The following is a 27,966-nucleotide window of genomic DNA, read 5'->3' on the forward strand; positions in this document are numbered from 1 at the left end:
TGTTGCCTGCCCCTCAAAACGTAACCTTCAACACACTAACAGGTGTTACTTATGTGAAGAACGCCCTTCTTGCAGGCCAGTAATAAATATACTTTTTAAGTGTCTCATCTAACAGTGGATTATATCGTATGAGTCTTCGATGAGGAAAACGGATGTCAAGTGAATTTAGCGAGGTAATGCCGTCCTGCACCCGGAAGTAAATGCACTATCACAGTGTTGACAAATACTTGCTACGATGCTGCCAATTCTCGGCTCTCTTACGAGGCAGCTCTTTAGCGAAATGCTTGTCGTGATTGTCCGATACGGTTCTTCAGAGTGGAGGCGCGCGCGCACGTTTGGATTTTATGCGGCGTTCTCCCCTGATAGTTTCTGACGTCGCCTTGCGGGCTATGTATACATTTGAGACATTCAATTATAATTAATCCAGAATGCTACAAGTTTCAGCTTCCGGCGTGGAAGAACTGTTAACGCCGACATTTTATCATTTCATCGCAGGGAAAGAAAAATGGATGATTCAATGTTTCTCATTCAACATAAAGCATGTAAGATAATTTTCCGTAACGTTCATAATCATCTAAAAATACAAACGAAGTAAAAATACATCGGAAGCTTATTTGAATGGAATATAATGTAAGATATCAAACGCTTTGCACCTCGATGTCGAATGTGTCCACGTGCAATCTTTTGCAGCATACATACAGAATGTCATGATTACCACGAGAATGAAGAAATATGTAGGTAAGGATGGAAGCAAGAAGAGACGCAGTCAATAAATATTCGATTCATCATGGCATTCGTTTCATTTAAGATGTAAAAGAGGTAAAGCGGGATATTACTTTCGTTAACACGAAAGATATGCCGCACATGTGGATAACGAGGAAGTCTGCGTCTTCATACGTTTCCTCTTTGAAATTTGTATGCTGTATAATATACTAAGTAGCCTGATCATTGTTTCTGTAATGTTACCCTCTTGTTTGACCCCGTAACGATGAACAGAATCCAAATACATGTCTGTGCATGAAAGTAGTTGTTCGAACCCTTCCTGCGTTGTTTTTTGTGTTTTATTGCTTCGAATTCCTGAAGCAGACCACTGTGCCTTCCCCCCTCGAGGTTTAGGTCTCAAAACTGAACCGCTTTTTATCCAATGGCATAATTTATTCAGACAGCATCAGCACAAGACTATGAAACAATGCCTTCCATTTACAGTTGCAACACTCTAACCAGCAGCTGACCGAAGTGTAATCCACGGTCTTGGTCCGAAATTAGCAGCTCTCTGCTACTGTGGCAAAGTCCGTGCTACACTTTCGATTCCGCAGCACCATTTTATCTGGTAACACTGTGTAGTTGCAGAGTTGGGCCAGCATCTCTGTCCTAACACTGTCAACTTTATGTATCCCACTTCTCCTGTAGCGTTAGTCACAAGGAGCCGAAGTAAATAAGTGTATTCTGCATGACGTAACATTCAGTATTCCCTATTTTCATAGCCACTCTTCATGTGCATCGATACCAAATAGGAATGTGAAAACTCTTGCGAGTGAGAGAATGACAATTACAATCATAACAAGAACAAACAAATAATAAATGATGTTTATTCCAATGCAGAACGAGAATGGCTTTAAATATAAAAATCTATATATATGTCTATTGATCTTTGAGTTGGCACAATGCAAATATCTTCTTAGCATTTAGTTACTGAATTAAGTTCTGGATGTTTGCAGAGAAAAGGAAAAGTCGGTACTTCTCGCAAGTGTAATATAATGTGAACCAGCAACTACCCTTTCCTTAGAACACGACTCAAGCAGGTCCCCAAGTAGCTACCAAGGCACTGCTGCATTCTGTTCCCTGACATTTTGCTCTGATGACGGTTAATGCAGATAGTTCCGATTATGAAATACAAAACGTATTGCAGGTTATTTCCTAGGATAGTAATATTAAATTTGCGTTGTAGACGGCACATGAACATGACGACTATCCATATTACTCATCAAAATAAAAAGACAATATTGTGGTAATTTAGCAGAATTACTCAACGTGAATTCTGAAATTGGGTGACCGACTGCACTGGTGCTAAACGTCGTCAAGAATATACGAAGTCCCAAACGCACTCACAATATGAAGATCGTCTTCGACAGCTCGCACCTTTCACATTGCTATCTCCACCCTACTCTAGACAGCCCTCGGTGGAGTTGCACTACGTTGCCGATGTAATGGAAGGCCTTCAAACCGACAACAGACCACATATTGAAACATACAAGCGAATTTTCTTGCAGCGTAAGCTTATTGTAACTAATCTAAAAATTATTGGAGAGGATCATTGTCCTATTCAAAAAAAGTAAAATGTTACACACTGTTGACTTCAAACGGACATTACGTGTGTCCTGTCTTGTGTCCTACTCATCTATAATATCAAGTGTACTATCAAAATGATTATATATAATGGATGATAATGTAATGCATTTATGGTGGGTTCACAACAGTATTGATGCGAAAGTAAAACAGAAGTTCGCAAAAGTGCAGTTGTGCATTTTCGTATGTTTTCACCTCGAGATGTACCACAGATAATGCATACTAACAAACTTGGTCACTGTCCCTGTAGTTTTTTCCCTCTTATTTCAGACAGAGGTGATTAAAAAAAGTACAAATGCGTGACTCTTATAGATGATTCGAATCTGTTCAGTAATTTTGTTATTAATTTTGATGTGACTTGAGATTAGTGAAGTCTGCGGTCATGGCAACCCCTGCGAGCTTACTACGACAGACTTACATGTGACAGGTAGCACGTGATTTAAAACTTACCGAAAGGAACTGATACATCTTTTGCAGCAAACCTGGAACTGCTTTCGGAGGCAACTACCATTTTATAAAGTCACTACTTTACAACTACGCTGCCAAGGAATTCCTGCATTAACACACTCATTGCCATAATAGCGGCAGCAGTAGATAACTAATCTAAAAATACAAAACGTGAAGGATGAGACAAGGGGTAGCTTATGCATGACTCAAGGATGGTCAAGATGGTGTACCCAGTGATAAAACATAGTATTAGGATTTTACCAGAAATATTGACCCTTAGACAATGTGTCTAATAGTGTATTTCAAATACGACAGTAAACCATCTTAGGCACTGTATAACATTAAAACACTTGATAATGGCATTTAAGCCGAAATCATGATCGTATAAATGTAACACTGCAAATAGAAAAAAGTAGTCTAATGGCGGTACTGACTTTAAAGCCACACGTAACTGCTAGAATACCTTGCTACGTCAGGTATCAGGTACCTGTTATTAGACGCTCCATCTGAGTTGTTATTTTTTATTGAACCAACCTGCTGAGTTAAGGAAATTGATCAGAGCTACTGGATGAGTTTATTATTTTGGTATAATGTATGAAAACCCACTTTTCCCACTTATCCTATCCTAAATAGTGGACGATTGGGTTGAGAACAAGGTAAATAGTATGCAATGTGGATAGATTGGGAGTGAATATTGAAATGAAATCATTAGACTCATGGGAAGGCAATGACGTATCGATATGTAGCGACATGAGAGTTTTCTCAGGTAAAGGTCTGTCTCTGACATTGGAGAGACGGAGGCCTAGGTTTGTCTGTATTCTTACGTTAAGCTCATTGAGTAGAAAAGCGCGGGCAGATTTCATTGTGTGCTGGGGAGAAGACAGCAAGGAGTTTCAAATGCTTGAAATTCTGGAGCCTTGATTGGCCAGGATGCACACCACCCTCGCCGTAGGCAGGGAGAGAGCGGTAGTGTGACTTGCCTGGGGACGACTGAAGTAGCCGGATGGACTGAGGAAGTGGCGGAGTAAAATGCTCTCCGCAAAGGGAAAGGTAATGAGTTAGTTAAGGCTTTAATGTTCCACCTTACGTAGAAACCTTCTCTTTCAGGGTATATGTAATTTAATATAATATTTTGGAGGGAACCAAATTGTTTATAGGCAGGTAAAAGATAGGCGAATGTGAGAATACTATGTCGCGACCGTGAAGAGCAACTTGAAAGTTAACGGAATTTGATATTTCGTTTGAGTAGTTCGATGAACAGTAAGGTGTTAGAATTCAATTGTAAAGCAGGTACGACACAAACAGGAGGCATATGATGAACTATTATAGCCTAAAGACTTGTCACTCTCCAGATGGGGCTGATGAAGAAAATGATGAAGTGTGGATGACTGAGTGCTAGGAACCATTAGTTTATAAGTAGGAATGTGTTGATTTACCATAATTCTTTTTAGTAATCGTAAATTTAAATTCAAGATTTTGGTCAGTTTGTTTAAAAATCTGATCTGGAAGTGCAGGAAAATATTATCTCGTGGCTTTAACTAATCGAGCTGCTAACAGAAATTCATGGTAGAAAGTAATGCTCATAATTTTATCTGAAAGAATTGGTTTTTAAAGAAGCCATTTGCAGATTGCATGTGTTTCAGTTTGTAATTTGACGAGTATCTGAAATTCATGGATAAAGGCAAGGTTGCTAATTTAATATGAAAGAATAAGAATTCAACTTTTGTGAAATGAGTCAGTAGAAATTTACGTGTGAAGCTGATTTTAAGAACAACGGGACGTGAAAGATACATGGGAATCAGTGAGATCGCTTTCCTGACTTAAATAAAAGGGAAGCAGCACAATAGTAATTCGTGTAGCCATGCTATGCACACTATATACGAACTGTAAGTATTCTGAAAAGTTCTGTGTGTGTATTTATGTATCTTTTGGAGGGGAGGTTTTGTATGGTATATTCTTTAATGGTGCCGAGATATAATTAGGAAATTAGTCTAAGTAGCTTGTGGAGATTTTTTTTCAGTTGCAATAACGTGCCGCGCACGAATATGAGGGGAACGTATATTTCAGAATAGAGACCGCGCGAACTTTCCAACCACGCGAGACTTAGTTAACATCGAGGCATGTCAATAAGTGAGAGGTGTGTCTGGGATCATACAGTGAGTGAAGAAGTTACAGAATATTTCTAATACTAGTCCGCGTGGAGATACGATTTTGCTTTGGCCAATGGTAATAAGAGTGATAGTGTGTTGCTGTGACGTAATGAATCAAGCAGTGTGGGCTATCCTTCATTCCTTCTCGTGGGTGAGAAAAAGGTTGTCTTCGTAAGAGACCATAGGAAGTAGAAATATCTTTATATGTGCTGTTACAAGATCAACTGTTAGGCAATTTAACCCTGTATCTTACTGGTAATACCGTTATAATGTTTTGAGAGATGAAAGTAAGACAGAATGAAAAGAAATAGCCTACAGAACGGAGAAGGAGTTATTATGCAGGTCCAGTTGCGATTCCGATTACTTACGCGTTTTCTTTAAACACAGTCGGGTAATTAACAGTGTACCCAATTTGGGGTTAACACTACAAAATCAAACTTTTATCCGTATCGCATACATTTGTATATTTATTTCTTTGAGTAAAGAGTTTAATTAGTAGTTGCTATGTGTAAGAACCACACAGTGACACATTTAATGAGAATACCCAAGGACCATTTAGCTTTAGTAGGTTTCCGGAACACTTAAAGACCTCGCAACAGGTTTCACTTTTATTTTTCTTTCAGTAGCCTACCCATCCTCGCTCGTTTTCTATAACTGCTCGAAGGCGTCTGGGAAGTGATAAGACTAAATTACTCGAGAGATTGTGATGATCGTTTATCTCCCACCATGTATTCTCTATATTTTCCCACAGAGTTTCTGAATTCCTTGACCCAGGTGGTAACGACCTCGTAACCGCCCCCCACATATTTTCAATGGGGTTGAGGTCTGGTGATTTTGGCACGAAAGGAAGAAGTTTTATTCTCTGCTGACCTTGGAACCAGTTCTGGACGGCTCTGCTATTATGAATCGGGCTATGGTCCTGTAATGAAATGATCATCCATTAACTCAGAAATTTCAATACTTCTAATACTATGAATACCTAATTTCCATACTATGAAAAAATTCGACAACTGCTATCGCTGTGTAGTCTAAACTACAGGTTTATAAATTATTCGGAGGATTCCACATTCCAAAATACTTTGCTGACAGCTGTTGACAAAAACCTACTTTGACAAGGGGAGGGTGCTGGGACGGAGATCAGAATACAGAGTGAATGGTAATATAGTTTAAAGCGCCAGTTATAACACACAGGTGGGCCTTCTTTCGGAATATACCGCCTCCTATGCTTTGGCATTGATGAGGTGGGGTGTAAGTTGTTCAGTGCAGTGCGGCAGTCTGTTGAACTGTTAGACTCTGTTGCATGGTTGTAAAGCTAATCTGCTTCTCTTATTCAAAACGATTGCTAGCCTTTACTATGGAATTCTTTTTTCTATCTTTCCACTGACAAAGATATATAGAAGAAACAAATCTGTTTTATAGCGAGATATTCTCTATGGACTTTACACGTGCTCGTTCACTCAATGTGTTGCATTTACCGAAGGCGACCTTGGCCGGTGACGTCGCCTGTTCACACCTCGTGTCAACGCGGCCCCGCGCTCGGAGTAAACGCCTGCAGTTGAGATAAATAGCTGATTTCAGGAATGTTAATAAAATAAGTCTTCCCTTCATATTAGTAAGAACTACACTCCTGGAAATGGAAAAAAGAACACATTGACACCGGTGTGTCAGACCCACCATACTTGCTCTGGACACTGCGAGAGGGCTGTACAAGCAATGATCACACGCACGGCACAGCGGACACACCAGGAACAGCGGTGTTGGCCGTCGAATGGCGCTAGCTGCGCAGCATTTGTGCACCGCCGCCGTCAGTGTCAGCCAGTTTGCCGTGGCATACGGAGCTCCATCGCAGTCTTTAACACTGGTAGCATGCCGCGACAGCGTAAACGTGAACCGTATGTGCAGTTGACGGACTTTGAGCGAGGGCGTATAGTGGGCATGCGAGAGGCCGGGTGGACGTACCGCCGAATTGCTCAACACGTGGGGCGTGAGGTCTCCACAGTACATCGATGTTGTCGCCAGTGGTCGGCGGAAGGTGCACGTGCCCGTCGACCTGGGACCGGACCGCAGCGACGCACGGATGCACGCCAAGACCGTAGGATCCTACGCAGTGCCGTAGGGGACCGCACCGCCACTTCCCAGCAAATTAGGGACACTGTTGCTCCTGGGGTATCGGCGCGGACCATTCGCAACCGTCTCCATGAAGCTGGGCTACGGTCCCGCACACCGTTAGGCCGTCTTCCGCTCACGCCCCAACATCGTGCAGCCCGCCTCCAGTGGTGTCGCGACAGGCGTGAATGGAGGGACGAATGGAGACGTGTCGTCTTCAGCGATGAGAGTCGCTTCTGCCTTGGTGCCAATGATGGTCGTATGCGTGTTTGGCGCCGTGCAGGTGAGCGCCACAATCAGGACTGCATACGACCGAGGCACACAGGGCCAACACCCGGCATCATGGTGTGGGGCGCGATCTCCTACACTGGCCGTACACCACTGGTGATCGTCGAGGGGACACTGAATAGTGCACGGTACATCCAAACCGTCATCGAACCCATCGTTCTACCATTCCTAGACCGGCAAGGGAACTTGCTGTTCCAACAGGACAATGCACGTCCGCATGTATCCCGTGCCACCCAACGTGCTCTAGAAGGTGTAAGTCAACTACCCTGGCCAGCAAGATCTCCGGATCTGTCCCCCATTGAGCATGTTTGGGACTGGATGAAGCGTCGTCTCACGCGGTCTGCACGTCCAGCACGAACGCTGGTCCAACTGAGGCGCCAGGTGGAAATGGCATGGCAAGCCGTTCCACAGGACTACATCCAGCATCTCTACGATCGTCTCCATGGGAGAATAGCAGCCTGCATTGCTGCGAAAGGTGGATATACACTGTACTAGTGCCGACATTGTGCATGCTCTGTTGCCTGTGTCTATGTGCCTGTGGTTCTGTCAGTGTGATCATGTGATGTATCTGACCCCAGGAATGTGTCAATAAAGTTTCCCCTTCCTGGGACAATGAATTCACGGTGTTCTTATTTCAATTTCCAGGAGTGTAGATACCACTATGTGTACGTATCCTTATGTAATGCTCATTGGTAAGAACAATTCGTTATGCAACGTTGCTGTTTTGACTAAGAGCATAAAATCTGTAAATCGTAATCCAATTCATATATTTGCATGCACCTATGGGATATTAAACATGAAAACAATTTGTTTCTTTGTCATATAATTTTTAATCAAGGCAATTCGGGCAGTTGCCAGCTGATATTAAAATTGAATGTAAAGGAGGAATAAAGGAAAAGATATACAAGAAACAAATCTCGAACCCATGAACAACTGTGTAGTATCCTGGAAACGTGCTGATGAGGCTATCTGATAATTTCAAAGGATGAGAAAACCATCCTGTCCACTTTTCGACGACGACATTTCCTGACAGAAAGCACACTAGGGTGAACGGCTTTAGGTTGAGACACCAGGAACCTCAAACTACGTCACCAGTACGTTCACTCTCCAATTCCTAGCCCCGTCATCATTCACTTCCCATGTCAAAGTGGCTGGCAGAAACGAGCGCGAACGACACGGGATTAGGTGATACAGTCCTGGCCTCTCTTGTTTGACAGTTGTGTTATCATTCACCCATGCCAGGAGGTGAGGAAATACACTTACGAAAATGTTGAACACATTTTAATTTTACATGTGGACAGTACTGCATAATTATATACTAAGTTACGAGAAGTGACCTGGAGAAAAAGAGTGTATACCTTGGGGGATATGTTATAGATCATGATTTTAATGTTAGTGAAGTACTGTAAAGTATATTTTATCTTACACTTAACTTTATAAGAAAAATCATCCAAGGCAGTCAATAGTGAAAACTACAGCATGATTCCAAGAAACTTACGAATATCGTACAATTTTAATAAAAGGAAATATAGATCGGTTTATTGGGGCAGGCTTATTCGGGAACAAAGTAAGAACAACAAAATCAATTACAGGTTTGTATGTTCTGCTAGTTAAAAGAGAAGAAATGAACCGATAAAGAAATAATTCCTTCATTTATTTAGGAATGGTTCGAAATGGAAGGTGTAATTTTACTATTATAAAAACTGGCTTGGATTGAGTTGATTAGCTCCAATTTTTGAGTACATTACAGCCCAATAATCAATACAAATGGAATAAAACACTGTAACTGCTTTGTTCGGATGCAGGCTGAGTTGGCATCCGACGTTCCCAGCTTTAGGCAGAGTTGGCTTCGGTCACACAGCTTGAGGCTGTTGCCAATGGGCATCACTGTGGGGGTCCGGATGGGGGTTTGTCGGGGACGGCCAGCTCGTCCCACGCATGCCCCGATCGGGCTACGACTGTGGCTGCTCGGGATACTGCCCACATCGAGGCTGATCCCTCACCTGTGGTAGAGTGGGAGGTCGTCTCGAGGTGTGGCAGGGGGTGAAAGACATTCCAGAGGGCTGAACGGAAGGCCTCTCCAGTTTGTCTGACGAACCGGTTTCAGGCGCTGTCTCAGGCTGATACTGATCTTCGGCCGGACATGGCTGCTAGAGGTTGCCCCTCAGTCTGCAAGATCCGGGCGGTCGCAGAGGGTGGGCTTACTGGTAGTTGGGAGCTCCAACGTCAGGCGCGTAATGGGGCCCCTTAGGGATAAAGCAGCAAGAAAGGGGAAGAAAACCAATGTGCACTCCGTGTGCATACCGGGGAGAGTCATTCCAGATGTGGAAAGGGTCCTTCCGGATGCCATGAAGGGTATAGGGTGCACCCATCTGCAGGTGGTCGCTCATGTCGGCACCAATGATGTGTGTCGCTATGGATCCGAGGAAATCCTCTCTGGCTTCCGGCGGCTATCTGATTTGGTGAAGACTGCCAGTCTCGCTAGCGGGATGAAAGCAGAGCTCACCCTCTGCAGCATCGTCGACAGGACTGACTGCGGACCTTTGGTACAGAGCCGAGTGGAGGGTCTGAATCAGAGACTGGGACGGTTCTGCGACCGTGTGGGCTGCAGATTCCTCGACTTGCGCCATAGGGTGGTGCGGTTTCGGGTTCCGCTGGATAGGTCAGGAGTCCACTACACGCATCAAGCGGCTACACGGGTAGCAGGGGTTGTGTGGCGTGGACTGGGCGGTTTCTTAGGTTAGATGGCCTCGGGCAAGTACAGAAAGGGCAACAGCCTCCAAGGGTGCGGGGCAAAGTCAGGACATGCGGGGACCAAGCAGCAATCGGTATTGTAATAGTAAAGTAATTGGCAAAGTACCGGAACTTCAAGCGCTGATAGAAAGCACCGAAGCTGAAATCGTTATAGGTACAGAAATCTGGCTGAAGCCAGAGATAAATTCTGCCGAAATTTTTACAAAGGCACAGGCGGTGTTTAGAAAGGATAGATTGCATGCGATCGGTGGTGGCGTGTTTGTCGCTGTTAGTAGTAGTTTATCCTGTAGTGAAGTAGAAGTGGATAGTTCCTGTGAATTATTATGGGTGGAGGCTACACTCAACAACCGAGCTAGGTTAATAATTGGCTCCTTTCATCGACCTCCCGACTCAGCAGCATTAGTGGCAGAACAACTAAGAGAAAATTTGGAATACATTTCACACAAATTTTCTCGCCATGTCATAGTCTTAGGTGGAGATTTCAATTTACCAGATATAGACTGGGACACTAAGATGTTTAGGACGGGTGGTAGGGACAGAGCATCACGTGACATTATACTGAGTGCACTATCCGAAAATTACCTCGAGCAGTTAAACAGAGAACCGACTCGTGGAGATAACATCTTGGACCTACTGATAACAAACACACCCGAACTTTTCGACTCTGTAAGTGCAGAACAGGTAATCAGTGATCATAAGACCGTTGCAGCATCTCTGAATATAGAAGGTAACAGGAATATAAGAAAAGGGAGGAAGGTTTATCTGTTTAGCAAGAGTAATAGAAGGCAGATTTCAGACTACCTAACAGATCAAAACGAAAATTTCTGTTCCGACACTGACAATGTTGAGTGTTTATGGAAAAATTCAAGGCAATCGTAAAATGGGTTTTAGACAGGTACGTGCCGAGTCAAACTGTGAGGGACGGGAAAAACCCACCGTGGTTCAACAACAAAGTTAGGAAACTACTGCGAAACCAAAGAGAGCTCCATTGTAAGTTTAAAGGCAGCAAAAACCTCTCAGACAAACAGAAGCTAAACGATGTCAAAGTTAGCGTAAGGAGGGCTATGCGTGAAGCGCTCAGTGAATTCGATAGTAAAATTCTATGTACCGACTTGACAGATAATCCTAGGAAGTTAAATCAGTACGTGGCTCGAAACAGCATATCCAGACACTCCGGGATGATGATGATGGCTTTTAAACAGAGGATGACACGCGTAAAGCTGAAATACTAAACACCTTTTTCCAATGCTGTTTCACAGAGTAAGACCGCACTGCAGTTCCTTCTCTAAATCCTCGCACAAACGAAAAAATGGCTGACATCGAAATAAGTGTCCAAGGAATAGAAAAGCCACTGGAATCACTCAACAGAGGAAAGTCCACTGGACCTGACGGGATACCAATTCGATTCTACATAGAGTACGCGAAAGAACTTGGCCCCCTTCTAACAGCCATGTACCGCAAGTTTCTAGAGGAACGGAAGGTTCCAAATGATTGGAAAAGAGCACAGGTAGTCCCAGTCTTCAAGAAGGGTCGTCGAGCAGATGCGCAAAACTATAGACCTATATCTCTGACGTCGATCTCGTGTAGAATTTTAGAACATATTTTTGCTCGAGTATCATGTCGTTTTTGGAAACCCAGAATCTACTATGTAGGAATCAACATGGGTTCCGGAAACAGCGATCGTGTGAGACCCAACTCGCGTTATTTGTTCATGAAACCCAGAAAATATTAGATACAGGCTCCCAGGTAGATGCTATTTTCCTTGACTTCCGGAAGGCGTTCGATACAGTTCCACACTGTCGCCTGATAAACAAAGTAAGAGCCTACGGAATATCAGACCAGCTGTGTGGCTGGATTGAAAAATTTTTAGCAAACAGAACACAGCATGTTGTTATCAATGGAGAGACGTCTACAGACGTTAAAGTAACCTCTGGCGTGCCACAGGGGAGTGCTATGGGACCATTACTTTTCACAATATATATATATATATATATATATATATATATATATATATATATATATGACCTAGTAGATAGTGTCGGAAGTTCCATGCGGCTTTTCGCGGATGATGCTGTAGTATACAGAGAAGTTGCAGCATTAGAAAATTGTAGCGAAATGCAGGAAGATCTGCAGCGGATAGGCACTTGGTGCAAGGGGTGGCAACTGACCCTTAACATAGACAAATGTAATGTATTGCGAATACATAGAAAGAAGGATCCTTTATTGTATGATTACATGATAGCGGAACAAACACTGGTAGCAGTTACTTCTGTAAAATATCTGGGAGTATGCGTGCGGAATGATTTGAAGTGGAATGACCATATAAAATTAATTGTCGGTAAGGCAGGTACCAGGCTGAGATTCATTGGGAGAGTCCCTAGAAAATGTAGTCCATCAACAAAGGAGGTGGCTTACAAAACACTCGTTCGACCTATACTTGAGTATTGCTCATCAGTGTGGCATCCGTACCATATCGGGTTGACGGAAGAGATAGAGAAGATCCAAAGAAGAGCGGCGCGTTTCGTCACAGGGTTATTTGGTAACCGTGTTAGCGTTACGGAGATGTTTAGCAAACTCAAGTGGCAGACCCTGCAAGAGAGGCGCTCTGCATCGCGGTGTAGCTTGCTGTCCAGGTTTCGAGAGGGTGCGTTTCTGAATGAGGTATCGAATATATTGCTTCCCCCTACTTATACCTCCCGAGGAGATCAAGAATGTAAAATTAGAGAGATTCGAGCGCGCACGGAGGCTTTCAGACAGTCGTTCTTCCCGCGAACCATACGCGACTGGAACAGAAAAGGGAGGTAATGACAGTGGCACGTAAAGTGCCCTCCGCCACACACCGTTGGGTGGCTTGCGGAGTATAAATGTAGATGTAGATGTAAAATAGGAATATAACGTCTGGAAATGACTAAGCGAGCACGTCCTTTGTCTACATATCTGCTTCGAATATAGGCTATTAAAAACAAGTAGTCCATATTTCGAGAGCTGATAGGATGGACAGAAACAAGACAAACATCTCCAGTAAACAAGAGCAATGAGTTTGAAATGAATATCTTAAGAGCAGTGAGCATTTATTCACTTTTACCACTGTGAATCACATCTGTTGTTCTACATAAGACACTTCTCTTATACTGAAGAAGTGCGTGTAGCTCTTACGATATGCACTTTGTCTTGTTTTAGTCAATACTACTGACTCGCAAAGTATGGAATACCACTTTCCTTAACATCGTGTGTATATGTATTACAGAAGCAATACAAACAACGGAACAGTTAACATTAACAGTTAAAATCAATTGTGAAAAGATACGCTGCATCACATTTGTTAACAATTTCGTAATAGTTCCATATTTAGAAACAAAATGAACAACATTTTGCAGGTATTATCCGAAAATCGAGAAAATAAGAACACTGGAATGTAAGAACAACAACAAATGGTAATGGCAATGAGAAAAAGTAATAAACATATAAACACAGCAATAAAAGTTGATGCCATTACAAGTATAGCACTTCAGCCACGTCAGGACCAGAATGAGAGAGAAATAGATGCTTAACAAAAGTAAAACGAAGAACAGCGCTAACAAACCATTTATGTTTACGAATAATGTTCTTTCCAGTAAACATACAAGGCACAGAAATATAGAAACACACTGCAAAATGGATTATGTAGAGTACTCTTTTCTTTGTAAGTGAAAGATGGGACCTGAAAAAATGAAGTATGGTCCGCCTACAGGTAACCGGATACTGAATGTAGTGGAAAATGACCAAAACAACGTAGAAGGATATAGAAACGAATCGCAGAGTCGTATAAGAAATAATTGTGGAGAGAAGGTAAGTAGGAAAACGAAATTTATATATATCCATTATTTAAACAAGGCGTCTTCCTTACACATACAATTATGGAACGAGGCACTAAGGAAGAAACTAAGATGATGCCCGGGAAAGCTGTATTTCACGGCCATCAATATCAAAGCAAGTTGGAGAAATCAGAATTATACAACTGACAAAGTAGAGTAGACGCTTTGGTAAGAAGTAGAGCTTATCGAAGTAATGAATACATCATAGGATAAACCGGAAATACTCTTAATTGTTCCACATGTCCACTGTTCATACCTGCAGAAGATATATTTCACAGACTGGGTACTACATTTCAGCACTCGGCTTAATAATGTAATTCAGTATGTTAATGTAGGCCTCTCCGTTGAGAATTCCCTCTGTTTTCCAGAGAGGACCTGCCTCATGAACCGAACTATAGCTCCATACAGCTACAGAGAACCGTCCACTTCTTTGTCTTTCATTAAGATAACATTGGCTGGAAGCGTTGTCCTCTTGGGCGGTATACCTAACGCAAAAAACATTTCCGTGTTAATGCAAAAAAATGGTTCAAATGGCTCTGAGCACTATGGGACTTAACTGCTGTGTTCATCAGTCCCCTAGAACTTAGAACTACTTAAACCTAACTAACCCAAGGACATCACACACATCCATGCCCGAGGCAGGATTCCAACCTGCGACAGTAGCGGTCGCGCGGTTCCAGACTGTAGCGCCTTTAACCGCTCGGCCACTCCAGCCGGCGTGTTAATGCAAGTATTCACAAATTCAGGGGTCATATTTACATATCAGATAAGGGATGAACTACTAAAATCATGATACAGGGAACTGTTTATATTTATTATTTTGTGCCTACTACAAATATAAAGTCACTAACAGCATAAACTAATAAATTTATGGAGAAAATTTAGTGTGTCTCCTGAACAGAGGCGTCGCTACAGGAAGAAAATATTTTTTCATCCGAAAAGACTGCATTGCGACTGTCGCCCTTGTGACGTTACCACGCGTTTTATAAAGAGAACCATTTACAGCTCAGTGGAGAAAAAGGACTGACAAAATAAAATAATATCTTTTTTTAGTTATCTGACACACAAAAATATAAACTTCGTTAAAATGCTTTGTCAAGAATCACTGTTAAGAAAGAACGATAATCATTAGGGAAGATATTCAAATGGTTCAAATGGCTCTGAGCACTATGCGACTCAACTTCTGTGGTCATCAGTCGCCTAGAACTTAGAACTAATTAAACCTAACTAACCTAAGGACGTCACACACATCCATGCCCGAGGCAGGATTCGAACCTGCGACCGTAGCGGTCGCTCGGTTCCAGACTGTAGCGCCCAGAACCGCACGGTCACTCCGGCCGGCTAGGAAAGATATTAAACGATGATGTTCATTTAGGTCAGACCACAAATAAGCAATGAAAGGTAAATTAAGGTTTCTGTCCCATTCATGTAAAGCATTTGACTTATTACTTGAGTAACATGTTGAAAAAACACTGCGCCCTCTTGAGACTGCCACTCGCAGCATGTGACGTGGTGAGCAGTGTGCTCAGTCACGTGGTGTTTGTGTTGACGAAACAGGAACGCTGCGGCAGCCACTGTGATGTAGAAACAGCACTCGGTCCTGATCATGATCATATCACTCGACTACCCAAAAACTGATTCCCATTCTCAAATCGAACGGAACTAGTGAAATCTGCGTTACCCGACTTTTTATCATCACAAAAACACCCTTCCCATACACTACCAGACACGAAAGCATTCTTGAAATGAGTTTTTCGAAACGTATGTAAATCACTTCTGCATCTTGTGACGTAAAACATGGGTATTGTTACTGCCCACAGTGTTGTATTCCAGGACCTGCTGACAGCAGGCCCTTCTTCAGAAGTGATCTTCTGTATTTTCGAACCGCTGCTCAAATGATTTGATGCTCTAAGGCAAGTCAGAGCTTTATGGGTGTCTAACTTACGGTGTGACTAAAACTCGATATAACGTTTTAAGAAATCTCTGCGGCCGGAAGCAATGAGAAAAGTTCGAAAACATTTCAGTGCTTCATCAAGGAATGGGCTGAAATTAAAATTAATGATGGTCGCAGGCGAAACGCTACCTAACGTAACCAGGTATTCTTTGAATTACGCCGGCCGGTGTGGCCGAGCGGTTCTAAGCACTACAGTCTGGAACCGCGCGACCACTACGGTCGCAGGCTCGAAACCTGCCTCGGGCATGGATGTGTGTGATGTCCTTAGGTTAGTTAGGTTTAAGTAGTTCTAAGTTCTAGGAGACTGATGACCTCAGCTGTTATGTCCCATAGTGCTCAGAGACATTACTTTATTTCAATTACACGTTGGAAGTAGTTCCCATATGATTACAATGATGCTTTTGTATCAAGATCATATTTTGGTTATCAGGCACTAAACTCGACGGAAACTGGTCCAACTTCAATGCACTACATCAAACCCTCCCCACGCTCGCTATGGTCAACTTGCTCCCCTAATATTATTTTCTTTCATTCGGTCTGGTGTGTGCTGCAAATTGAAAGGCTCTTTCAGAGGTTCTGAGCGCTTTTATAAGCACAATTTTCTGATTTCATCACTGTAAACATTAGATATAGATGTTATTTCTCTTTCCTTGGTATATAGCCTTTAATAAAAGGGTAATGAGCAGCAGTAAAACTAAGGCTATGCAGAGGGTATTAGGTCAGGAAATGAGATGATGGTAATCTTAGGCGTGGTTTCCAATGTGGACAGCAAAATAACTGCTGCGGAAGAAGTAAGAAGGATATATAATGTTGTCTGGAAATAGAAACAATATCTTTATCGAAAAAGAAAACCTACTACATCCAAAAATGAATTTAAATATCGGGGCGTATACTCCGAAAATATTTCTCTCCGTTTCTGCTGTTATTTGATTATGTAGGTAAGCACGAACAGTGGTAATACATGGGCTTTAACCATGATACGAGTCACAGACGTGGTAATATTACTCAAAGGGTTAACAATTAGCTTTTCTGCTCTTTTTAGACATGTAGGCATACCGCCATATCTGTCATTCTGACTGCATTGTATCCGCATCCGTTCTTGAAGAATTCCTGCTAAGGAAACGGAATCTTCTTGCCAGTAACGTAGTCAAGGACTCACAAAGTCGTACGCCTTTCTTGGCAACTGTGTTGGTATGAGAATGATTTGCGGTTGTGGGACTACATTGTATCTGCTACATCCATTTAATATTTTCTTGTCATCTCGATGAAATATTGTCAATAATTATCACAGAAGGAATGGTTTTGAGTTAGGAAACGTATTTCAGTTCAAAATGGTAGCTTCATGCAAAAGGTGGTCGTACTCTTCATGTTTCACGTTGGGAGCTGTATACGTCAGCTACGATTATGGTAAGGGCAGTATTTACTACTGTGCGAACAAGGCACTGCTGCAGTGAAGTGCTCAATTTATATAACTATAGCAGTTTTTTTCATTAGTTCCAGTTTTTCTGCAGAAGCTTGATCTTATCAATTCCTTCCGCTAGTGCTCTTTTTTAAGTTCTAATGCCGAAAGGACCAAACTGCTAGGGTCATCAATCCCTAGACGTAGAAACTACTTTCACTAACTTTAACTTATTCAAAGGACAATACACACATCCATGCACGGGGGAGGACTCGAACCTCCGCCAGAAGCGGCCGTGAAATCTATGACACGCCGCGCGGCAACTACTATTGTTCAGGTCAAAACTGAGAGATTATTCTTAACCCTCCGTATCGTATGTGTTTCGAAAACCTCTCAGGATTTGCGACAGTAGTATTCTTCGTGAATGCTAATTTACAACAACAACAAAACAAGAATAAGTCCCTGAAGAGACTAGAATTATCTGTCAGGGACCCGAATTTGTGTTGTTTACATCATCTCGGTATCAAACAAGACGGTAACAGTTACTGAAGCAATAAACGAGGTTATTATTGATGTATTAACTATGGCAGCTATATCCTAGTCATGTATAATAAAATTAACGGAAGCTGCTGAGTATAAGTACACAATTCATTGGTAGATTTCAGCGGTGTAATGTGCAATCGAGTTGGCGTCTGGCAGCGCAGCTTCACAAGGGCTGACAGAAACAGGCTGTGGATTGCTGTGAGGCCTGTTTTTGGTACTTGGCAGACGTTTTGAAAGGGTTAGGCACGCCTGTAGTCATTCACTCTCTTTCGGGAATGGTGCCGAAGGACATTGCTCAATTCCCAAAATATTGTCTTCTTATATTGACGAGTAATCTGGATAGTCGTATCACGTTCATGTGGCATCTACATCGCGAATTTAATATTACGATCCTAGGACCTAAGCAGCAATACGTTTTATATGTCATAATCGGAACTATCTGCATTAACCGTCATCAGAGCAACGTCAGGGAACAGAATGCAGCAGTGCCTTGGTAGCTACTTGGAGACCTGCTTGAGTCGTGTACTAAGGAAAGGGTAGTTGCTGGTTCACATTATATTACACTAGCGAGAAGTACCGACTTTTCCTTTTTCTCTGCAAACATCCAGAACTAAATTCAGTAACAAAATGCTAAGAAGATATTTGCATTCTGCCAACTCAAAGATCAACCAAGATTTTTATATTCACAGTCATTCTCATTCTGCATTGCAATAAACTTCATTCATTATTTACGTGTTCTTGTTACGATTATTATTGTCATTCTCTCACTTTCAAGAGTTTTCACGTCCCTATTTAGCATCGACGCACATAAAGAGTAGCTATGAAAGAAGCGTCTACTTCAGGAATTCCAAGCAATGAAACACAAAAAACAACGCAACAAGGGTTCGAATAACTACTTTCATGCATAGACATTCATTTAGAATCTGTTCATCGTTACGGGTTCAAACAAGAGGGTAACATTATTGAAACAATGATCAGGCTACTTAGTATATAATACAGCATACAGATTTCAAAGAGGAAACGTATGAAGACGCAAACTTCCCCGCTATCCACATGTGCGGCATATCTTTCGTGTTAACGAAAGTAATATCCCGCTTTACCTCTTCTTACATCTCAAATGAAATAAATGCCATGAGGAATCGAATATTTGTCTCTTCTTGCTTCCATCCTTACCTACATATTTCTTCATTCTCGTGGTAAGATGACATTCTATATGTATTCTGCAAAAGATTGCACGTGGACACATTCGACATCGAGGTGCAAAGCGTTTGATATCTTACGTTATATTCCATTCAAATAAGCTTCCGATGTATTTTTACTTCGTTTGTATTTTTAGATGATTATGAACGTTACGGAAAATTATCTCACATGCTTTATGATGAATGAGAAACATTGAATCATCCGTTTCGCTTTCCCTACGATTAAATGATAAAATGTCGGCGTCAACAGTTCTTCCACGCCGGAAGCTGAAACTTGTATCATTCAGGATTAATGATAATTGAATGTCTCAAATGTATACATAGCCCACAAGGCGACGTCAGAAACTATCAGGGGAGAACGCCGCATAAAATCCAAACTTGCGCGCGCGTCTCCACTCTGAAGAACCGTATCGGACAATCACGACAAGCATTTCGCTGAAGAGCTGCCTCGTAAGAGAGCCAAGAATTGGCATCATCGTAGCAAGTATTTGTCAACACTGTGATAGTGCATTTACTTCCGGGTGCAGGCCGGCATTACCTCGCTAAATTCACTTGATATCCGTTTTCCTCATCGAAGACTCATACGATATAATCCACTGTTAGATGAGACACTTAGAAAGTATATTTAATTTCTGGACTGCAAGAAGGGCGTTCTTCACATAAGTAACACCTGTTAGTGTGTTGAAGGTTACGTTTTGAGGGGCAGGCAACATCGCAGTGTGACGTTAGGTCATAGGTTCCCTTGTGTGTTCCGGTGCTCGTACTATATGACATAGCAGTTCCAATCTCGGTGGAAGCCACTGAATACAACCTTTTATTTTTCATTTTAATTAATGGAGCTGCAAACTGCTAGTAAGAATTCCTTATACGAAATCTGAAGAATGCCTTTAAACATCAATCTTCGTCTGATTTCGACTTAGTAAATTATGTTAATATCATGGATGCCTCCTTTGCAAATGCCAAGGTGCTTCACTGTAAAATAGTTCCTGAAAAGATTCAAACCGACTGTCAACGATACGAATTTGAACTTTCTTCGTCATATAGGTCTAACATGTCAGGAGGTTGTTTATGAAGTGCATATGTTGATTAATATAGTTCCTCTCTTCTATATTTTTGCAATAGCATTTAACTGTAGACGTTTGCTGACACCGGCGTTAGCAATTCCTTTCCGTTCTCCGAAACCTCCAAAACGATAATTTTTTCTGGTTTAAATCTGATGACCTTAACTATCACTTCCGATCAACATTAAATACTTCATGAACCCATACATGGAACTCCAAATGTTCAGTGTTCCTGCACTGCTACAGAGCATGCATTTCAAGGTATTCGCACAGTTTATCGCATAGACTTACCATAAGGAATGAAACAAAAACTGTAATACACTTTACACCACAGACGCTCGCTCTGGCTTGAGGGAAACATCCGAATATTGACCAAAAGTTGCACAAATAATTGACTTTGAAAGGAAAAGAAACGAGGTATGAAGCATTTATAAATTCGTCGATTGTAGTGAGGTGGTTTAATTTTGTCCCAGTCTACAAAATTAATTTCGGGACATACTCAACTCTTGCCGATTAATGTAATATAATACCCGCCTACTAATCACGGCGTCTGTCTGCGTTGCTTTTGGGCGTGAATGGAAATCGTAGAAATTTTCTGTGGAACAACATTTAATAATAAAGCGTTTTAAATCATCAAAAGCGACGAGCAGTAGCAGGCGCTTTCGATACAGAACGGGGGAGTGCAGACCCACTGCTGTCGCCACGGCCGCTACCGGTAGCCAGCAAATTGATCCCAGAGCTTTGCCGCATATGGCGTCCAGAGGAGGACAGTTTGCAGGAAATCTTCCGCAAAATGGTTACTGGATAAAATTTTGAAATTGGTGTGTCAGAAAGCGAAATAGATTGAATCGGCGCTACCATTACATTCACGTCTCTAGCATTCAGACAGAAGAGGCTATAAGATATTTTACACCAGCTGCTCTCGATCCACTGACATTATGAACAAAAGCAACGCACGCTACCGCTAGACCACAGGCGTAATCAGTTTATGGTCTCTCTATCATGGGACAAGTTTTCCTCCAGGAAGTGCCGCAGTCTACAGTGTTGCCAGATTGTGCAGATAACCGGACTTATAGAATTAGCGAGGTGGCCAGTTTATTTGTCCCATGTCGCGATCGGCGCGGACTTAGCCTCTGAAGTGACCGGCCGCCGGTCAAGTTTTTTGTCAAAGAGTGTACGTGTGGCCCGGGGTTCCGTACCTGACGTCACGCTCAGCGCAGTCTGTGATCGGCGGCGCGGACTTGGAGCGCGGCACGCGGCAGATGCAGCGGTTCGACATGGTCAAACCGCGACGCAGAGCCCGCCGCGCCGCGCTGCTGACGGCGTTTCCATGGCAACCACGCCGCTGCCGCGCGGGTTTACACGCGGCAGCTCTAGTGGAAACCCGCCTTAATAGCAGTAGCAGCAACAGCAACAAGCGCTCTCGTTACGAGGGTGTTGTCGATGATGACAGTGTCCCATTAAACCTCTTTGGTAACGAGATGTTTGCGGCTTAAATACACTGTGCTGGACAAGACAAGAATCATGAACATAAATACCATAATTTTTTTGTATTTTCGACACTTGCTAACTATTATGTTGCTGTTTTAGGATTCATGCACGTTTTCACATGTAGGGCAACCCCCTTTGCGTATGCTATCACAGGAGTCTAATGTCACTGATTTAACTACACCATCCCTGGAACATGCTGATGATGTCTCTCTATATATGTGTGAGTTCTTGTATTTTTTCTCACGTTTTAACTAACCAGTATGGTTCATCCTGTTTTAGAATCGAGCTGTTGTTATATTCCACCACCCACGCCAGTCACAGTGTCAGTAGTACTGGAAAGGTGGTGGGTGAATGTCACTCCCCACATTGACATGCTGGATACACTGTCTCAAGATGTATATCATATACACATGTATGTGTTTGTGTCTATATTTGCCTCACACATTTTACTTAGGTCGTATCTTTCCTGTTGTTTCAGAATCACTTACAGTTCCTGCAACTACCCTGTTTTCAGCATCACCAGCATTGGTGGCTTGCAGGTAACCCTGTGTATTCAGGTGGTGGCCACCACCATCAAAAGGCCTGATGATGATGATGATTATGGTGATACTGAGTTTCTCATAGCTCTTATAGTTGTGTGTGTGTGTGTGTGTGTGTGTGTGTGTGTGTGTGTGTGTGTGTGGGTGTGGGTGAAAATTTTGTGTACTAACACCCTGTTGTGTTGCTTGTTTTGAGAAATGCTTGACGAATAGGAGCTGCCGCCTTTGTAACTAACACAAGGCCAACACAAGCACTGATGTCCACAATGCTGACTGCAGCCATGGCACAGCACACAACCGGTCCATCATGGTCAGCGATGCTGACAGCTGCACTTCAGCCTCCTCGACAGGTACTCGTCGATCCTATACAAATGGTGCCATGACAGATCATGTGGCCAGCCAGTCCCAAGCAGCAGCAGCAGCAGTTCTGTCAATGTCAGCATCAGCACTGCCATGAGCTGCAGCGCTAACATTGCCAGTACCTGGGCCACCAGGATGGAGTCTTCATAGAACTAGTGGCCAATGGCCAGCAGACCCTTCACCTGTTCTGACAGTGAAGGTGAGGGCGTTCAGGTATGTCACACATAATTTCTGTTTTCAGTGATTGAAGGTGCACTTGGAGACAAGCTCTTGCTTATCCACATCCATTACATGATCGACTACGAAGATTTGATTATCTCCACGAATAGGTGCCTACCAGTTCTGGAAAGGGAAGTTTCCCTGATCTTAAACGATCTATGGTATGCCACTATTAATTGCAGTACTAGGATATGCCATGAGTTCATTCTCCCGCATAAGGAAGGCGTCTCAAAAAATGTCTTCGTACATAAGCAAAGTGATAACAGCGAGATATCATGTGGCACCTCAATTGAGTCGTTTGATAATTATTCCTGAAGCCAATGCTGACCTGGCTCTCTGAATCCGAACAAAAAGTTTTGGAAACAACTCTCTGAAGAGTCCTGTATTTGGATGTTCACATACATGTGTGTGACCCAGCACATGGAGAGTCTGTGCGTATCTGCCTTCCAAGGAATATAGATGATAAACATGCTATTTTCAACGTCCAAAATAAATTACTGCCTCCTGTAGTCACATCTGCCTTGCGACAGAATTTTGAAGAAATATGTACAGCAACCAGAATAACAGCATGTGGATATTAGTGCGTTCATTCACATAATGGTATTAAACTCCCCATGAGCCTTCACGAAATCAGGAAATCTGAGAGGCAGAATACCAATATATCTATTCATGTATATGGTCAGGAGGAATGCAACTCATTTGATTGTGTGTGTGTGTGTTTTTTTTAAATATTTTATGGGACTTAACTGCTAAGGTCATCAGTCCCTAAGCTTACACACAACTTAACCTGAATTATCCTAAGGACAAACACACACACCCATGCCCAAGGGAGGACTTGAACCTCCGCCGGGATCAGCTGCACAGTCCATGACTGTAGCGCCCTAGACTGCTCATCTAATCCCGCGTGGCGATTGTGTGTCATACATATAGTTGTTTGATCACTTTACTTTCCCGTGACTCCCGGCTCATCATGCGAGAAATGTAGGTTTCTTGATATCCAGAGGTGACAAGCAACACAACTGCAGAATAAAAAGCATGTCCCATCTCCTCTCCTCCTAAATGTCGAAGCTTAATGATAAATGCCCTTTTTACCCAAGGTGCCTTAGGTCGCTTACTGCAAGTGAGCTATTAGCTAATTATCTGTTGGATTTCTCTACCAAGGACCCAGTACATCTAGAAAAAAATCTTAAAATTTAACCGTTGTTGTATATGTCAACTTTGAAGGTCTTCTAGTTGCTGTGGCAAACTGTAAGGGCGATCCTACTGCATCATTTACCACTGTCACAGAAGGGCATATACCTTTTGCAGGAGCATACCAAGTTGCTTGGGTGTATGTTTCAAGTATGTCAGTTTTACTCGTACATTGGGGTTAATCTTATGGCTGATATCTGAGCTTGAAACCCTTGCAAGGAAAGTTGATAATATTTGTAACAACATCGTTCCTATAACCGAAATACAGAAGGATAAATACTGTACCTTAAAAGAGTTGAGTGTTATATTAGTGCGCAGCTGATGGAAAAGAAGGAGAATCACCAAGTAGGGAGCAGTGACATCTAACTTGCAAATTTTTCAGTCCTGCACACCATGTACACAGATTTTACTATAAATTCTCAAAACACGCACAGCTATTTTCATCCATAAGTTAAGCAGGTTTGATGCTCACGTCCTAACTGAGCATTTGACTGATTATACAATGAGCAAAATCGTTTAGTGTCCTTCCTAAGACCACCATAAGATACATTTTGTTTTTGAAGAGAATCACCAATAAAGGTCGCCGCACTTGCTTCCCTCACTGTGATTCAAGGAGACATCACTACGGAAACGCTCTGAAAGAATGCATCAGCTGGATTTACATCTCACCTCATAACGAAGAAGGGGGTTTTCCTATAGAAATACACTCCTGGAAATTGAAATAAGAACACCGTGAATTCATTGTCCCAGGAAGGGGAAACTTTATTGACACATTCCTGGGCTCAGATACATCACATGATCACACTGACAGAACCACAGGCACATAGACACAGGCAACAGAGCATGCACAATGTCGGCACTAGTACAGTGTATATCCACCTTTCGCAGCAATGCAGGCTGCTATTCTCCCATGGAGACGATCGTAGAGATGCTGGATGTAGTCCTGTGGAACGGCTTGCCATGCCATTTCCACCTGGCGCCTCAGTTGGACCAGCGTTCGTGCCGGACGTGCAGACCGCGTGAGACGACTTTTCATCCAGTCCCAAACATGCTCAATGGGGGACAGATCCGGAGATCTTGCTGGCCAGGGTAGTTGACTTACACATTCTAGAGCACGTTGGGTGGCACGGGATACATGCGGACGTGCATTGTCCTGTTGGAACAGCAAGTTCCGTTGCCGGTCTAGGAATGGTAGAACGATGGGTTCGATGACGGTTTGGATGTACCGTGCACTATTCAGTGTCCCCTCGACGATCACCAGTGGTGTACGGCCAGTGTAGGAGATCGCTCCCCACACCATGATGCCGGGTGTTGGCCCTGTGTGCCTCGGTCGTATGCAGTCCTGATTGTGGCGCTCACCTGCAGGGCGCCAAACACGCATACGACCATCATTGGCACCAAGGCAGAAGCGACTCCATCGCTGAAGACGACACGTCTCCATTCGTCCCTCCATTCACGCCTGTCGCGACACCACTGGAGGCGGGCTGCACGATGTTGGGGCGTGAGCGGAAGACGGCCTAACGGTGTGCGGGACCGTAGCCCAGCTTCATGGAGACGGTTGCGAATGGTCCTCGCCGATACCCCAGGAGCAACAGTGTCCCTAATATGCTGGGAAGTGGCGGTACGGTCCCCTACGGCACTGCGTAGGATCCTACGGTCTTGGCGTGCATCCGTGCGTCGCTGCGGTCCGGTCCCAGGTCGACGGGCACGTGCACCTTCCGCCGACCACTGGCGACAACATCGATGTACTGTGGAGACCTCACGCCCCACGTGTTGAGCAATTCGGCGGTACGTCCACCCGGCCTCCCGCATGCCCACTATACGCCCTCGCTCAAAGTCCGTCAACTGCACATACGGTTCACGTCCACGCTGTCGCGGCATGCTACCAGTGTTAAAGAGTGCGATGGAGCTCCGTATGCCACGGCAAACAGGCTGACACTGACGGCGGCGGTGCACAAATGCTGCGCAGCTAGCGCCATTCGACGGCCAACACCGCGGTTCCTGGTGTGTCCGCTGTGCCGTGCGTGTGATCATTGCTTGTACAGCCCTCTCGCAGTGTCCGGAGCAAGTATGGTGGGTCTGACACACGGGTGTCAATGTGTTCTTTTTTCCATTTCCAGTAGTGTATAAGGGTTGGCAGGAATGTTCATCCAGATTTGGATAATTTCGAAAAACGAGTCTGAAGGAATGATTAATGAAAAAGGAGTGTATATTTGAGGCACTAGGAAAGCAACTACTGCCTGGAAAGCTGACCACTATGACCATGTAACACTACACCCCAATAGAACAAATCGTGCTGTCACGTTAAAAGCCACATATACCACTACTATACGGGGAACTGAGCATATATGTAGCGTACACGTCATAAACATGCCTACTTCTCACAACTGTCGTGTAATATTATCCCTTCTACAGGATTTGACCGTGATGTATTACTAATGAATATGGAAATCAGACTATTAGTTCTTTTCCTAAGCGTTTTCTAGCTGTTAGAAAGCAATGCAGTAAATATGGAATAATACTGGAACTAGAACATTTGTGTACTAAGTTCATTAAGTAGTTTGTCTAATGGATTTACGGTCGTTAGCCTACATTTTTGATCTAGAAAGGCCACGAATTATTAATCATCACTATGTGCGAAAAAATTTTGGCCTGAGGGGACTTCTATGTTTGCGTTTTGTATAACCAACAATTTAAATACCAAAATAGTTTAATAGCATTATGCAACCAATTAAATTTATTACTACACTTTGCTTACACCTTTATCTTAACAAATGATTTGTTAAAAACCAGAAGTAAGTTGTGGTCACTCTATATCGCCATTCAGTATTTTTATGCAACGCTATTTCAGTCTTATTGAGCCACATAAGCAACTTCCTTTTTATAACTCTTTGTACTTTATCGAATTTCAGTTATAAATGAAATGTTCAAATGTGTGCGAAATCTTAGGGAACTTAACTGCTAAGGTCATCAGTCCCTAAGCTTACACTCTTAACCTAAATTATCCTAAGGATTAACACACACATCCATGCCGGAGGGAGGACTCAAACCTCCGCCGGGACCAGCCGCACAGTTCATGACTGCAGCGCCTAAGACCGCTCGGCTAATCCCGCGTGGCTAAATGAAATGACTTTATCTTTACTTTACTCAAATTTTAAATTTGCAAAACCCCAGTATATACGCGTGACAAGTTGGTCTTTTTTCAGCAAAACCTGTCTACTCACTTTCACTTATTACCATGAAGGAAATGTAAAAGCAAGAGAGGAATATTCTGAGAAAGATCTATGTGCCAGTTCAGAGACAGGGGATCTGGAGAAAAGGACCGACAAAAGATCTGTACAAACAAGCAGAGACAATTATCAACAACATCAGAAAAAGAAGGGCTAAATTTTATGGGAACATTTATAGAATGAATGAAAATGTGCTGATCAAGAAGATTTTTAACGTAGTGATGAGTAATACCGTGAAAACTAACTGGGCAAAGAAAACCATGGAAGACCTCAACAAACTAAATATCTCCACAGAAGAAATAACCAACAAAGAAAAATAAAGAGCAAAAATCAGGAAACAAAAATTCGGTAAACACCGAAAGGGGAGAAACCAGGAAAGAAATGGACAGAAGAGAGGAAGAAGAAACACACTGAAAATATGAGAGGTATTTGGGAAGATAAAAGAAAGAGACAAAAAAGTGCCATGAAAATTGATTGTGTTTTAACGCTCTCCTAAATGGGGAATTAACGATAGTAATAATAATATTACCATAAAAAGAGTAAGAATGCAGAAATCCTTAAATTTGTCTGAAAACATCTCTGTGTGTGTGTGTATGTGTGTGTGTGTGTGTTTGTGTGTGTGTGTATTCCTAAGACATCAAGCTGCGGGGCTCATCGGTCCCTAGACTTCACACACTACTTAAGGTAACTTAAAGTAACTTTGCTAAGGACGTCACACAGACCCATGCCCGTGGACGACTCGAACCTCCGGCGGGAGGTGCCGCGCAATCCGTGACACGGCACCTCAAACCGCGCTGCCACTCCGTGAGGCTGAAAACATCTACTTCAGTACTTA

This window comes from Schistocerca americana, chromosome X (genome assembly GCF_021461395.2).
Source record: "Schistocerca americana isolate TAMUIC-IGC-003095 chromosome X, iqSchAmer2.1, whole genome shotgun sequence".
NCBI classification, from domain to species: Eukaryota; Metazoa; Arthropoda; class Insecta; order Orthoptera; family Acrididae; genus Schistocerca; species Schistocerca americana.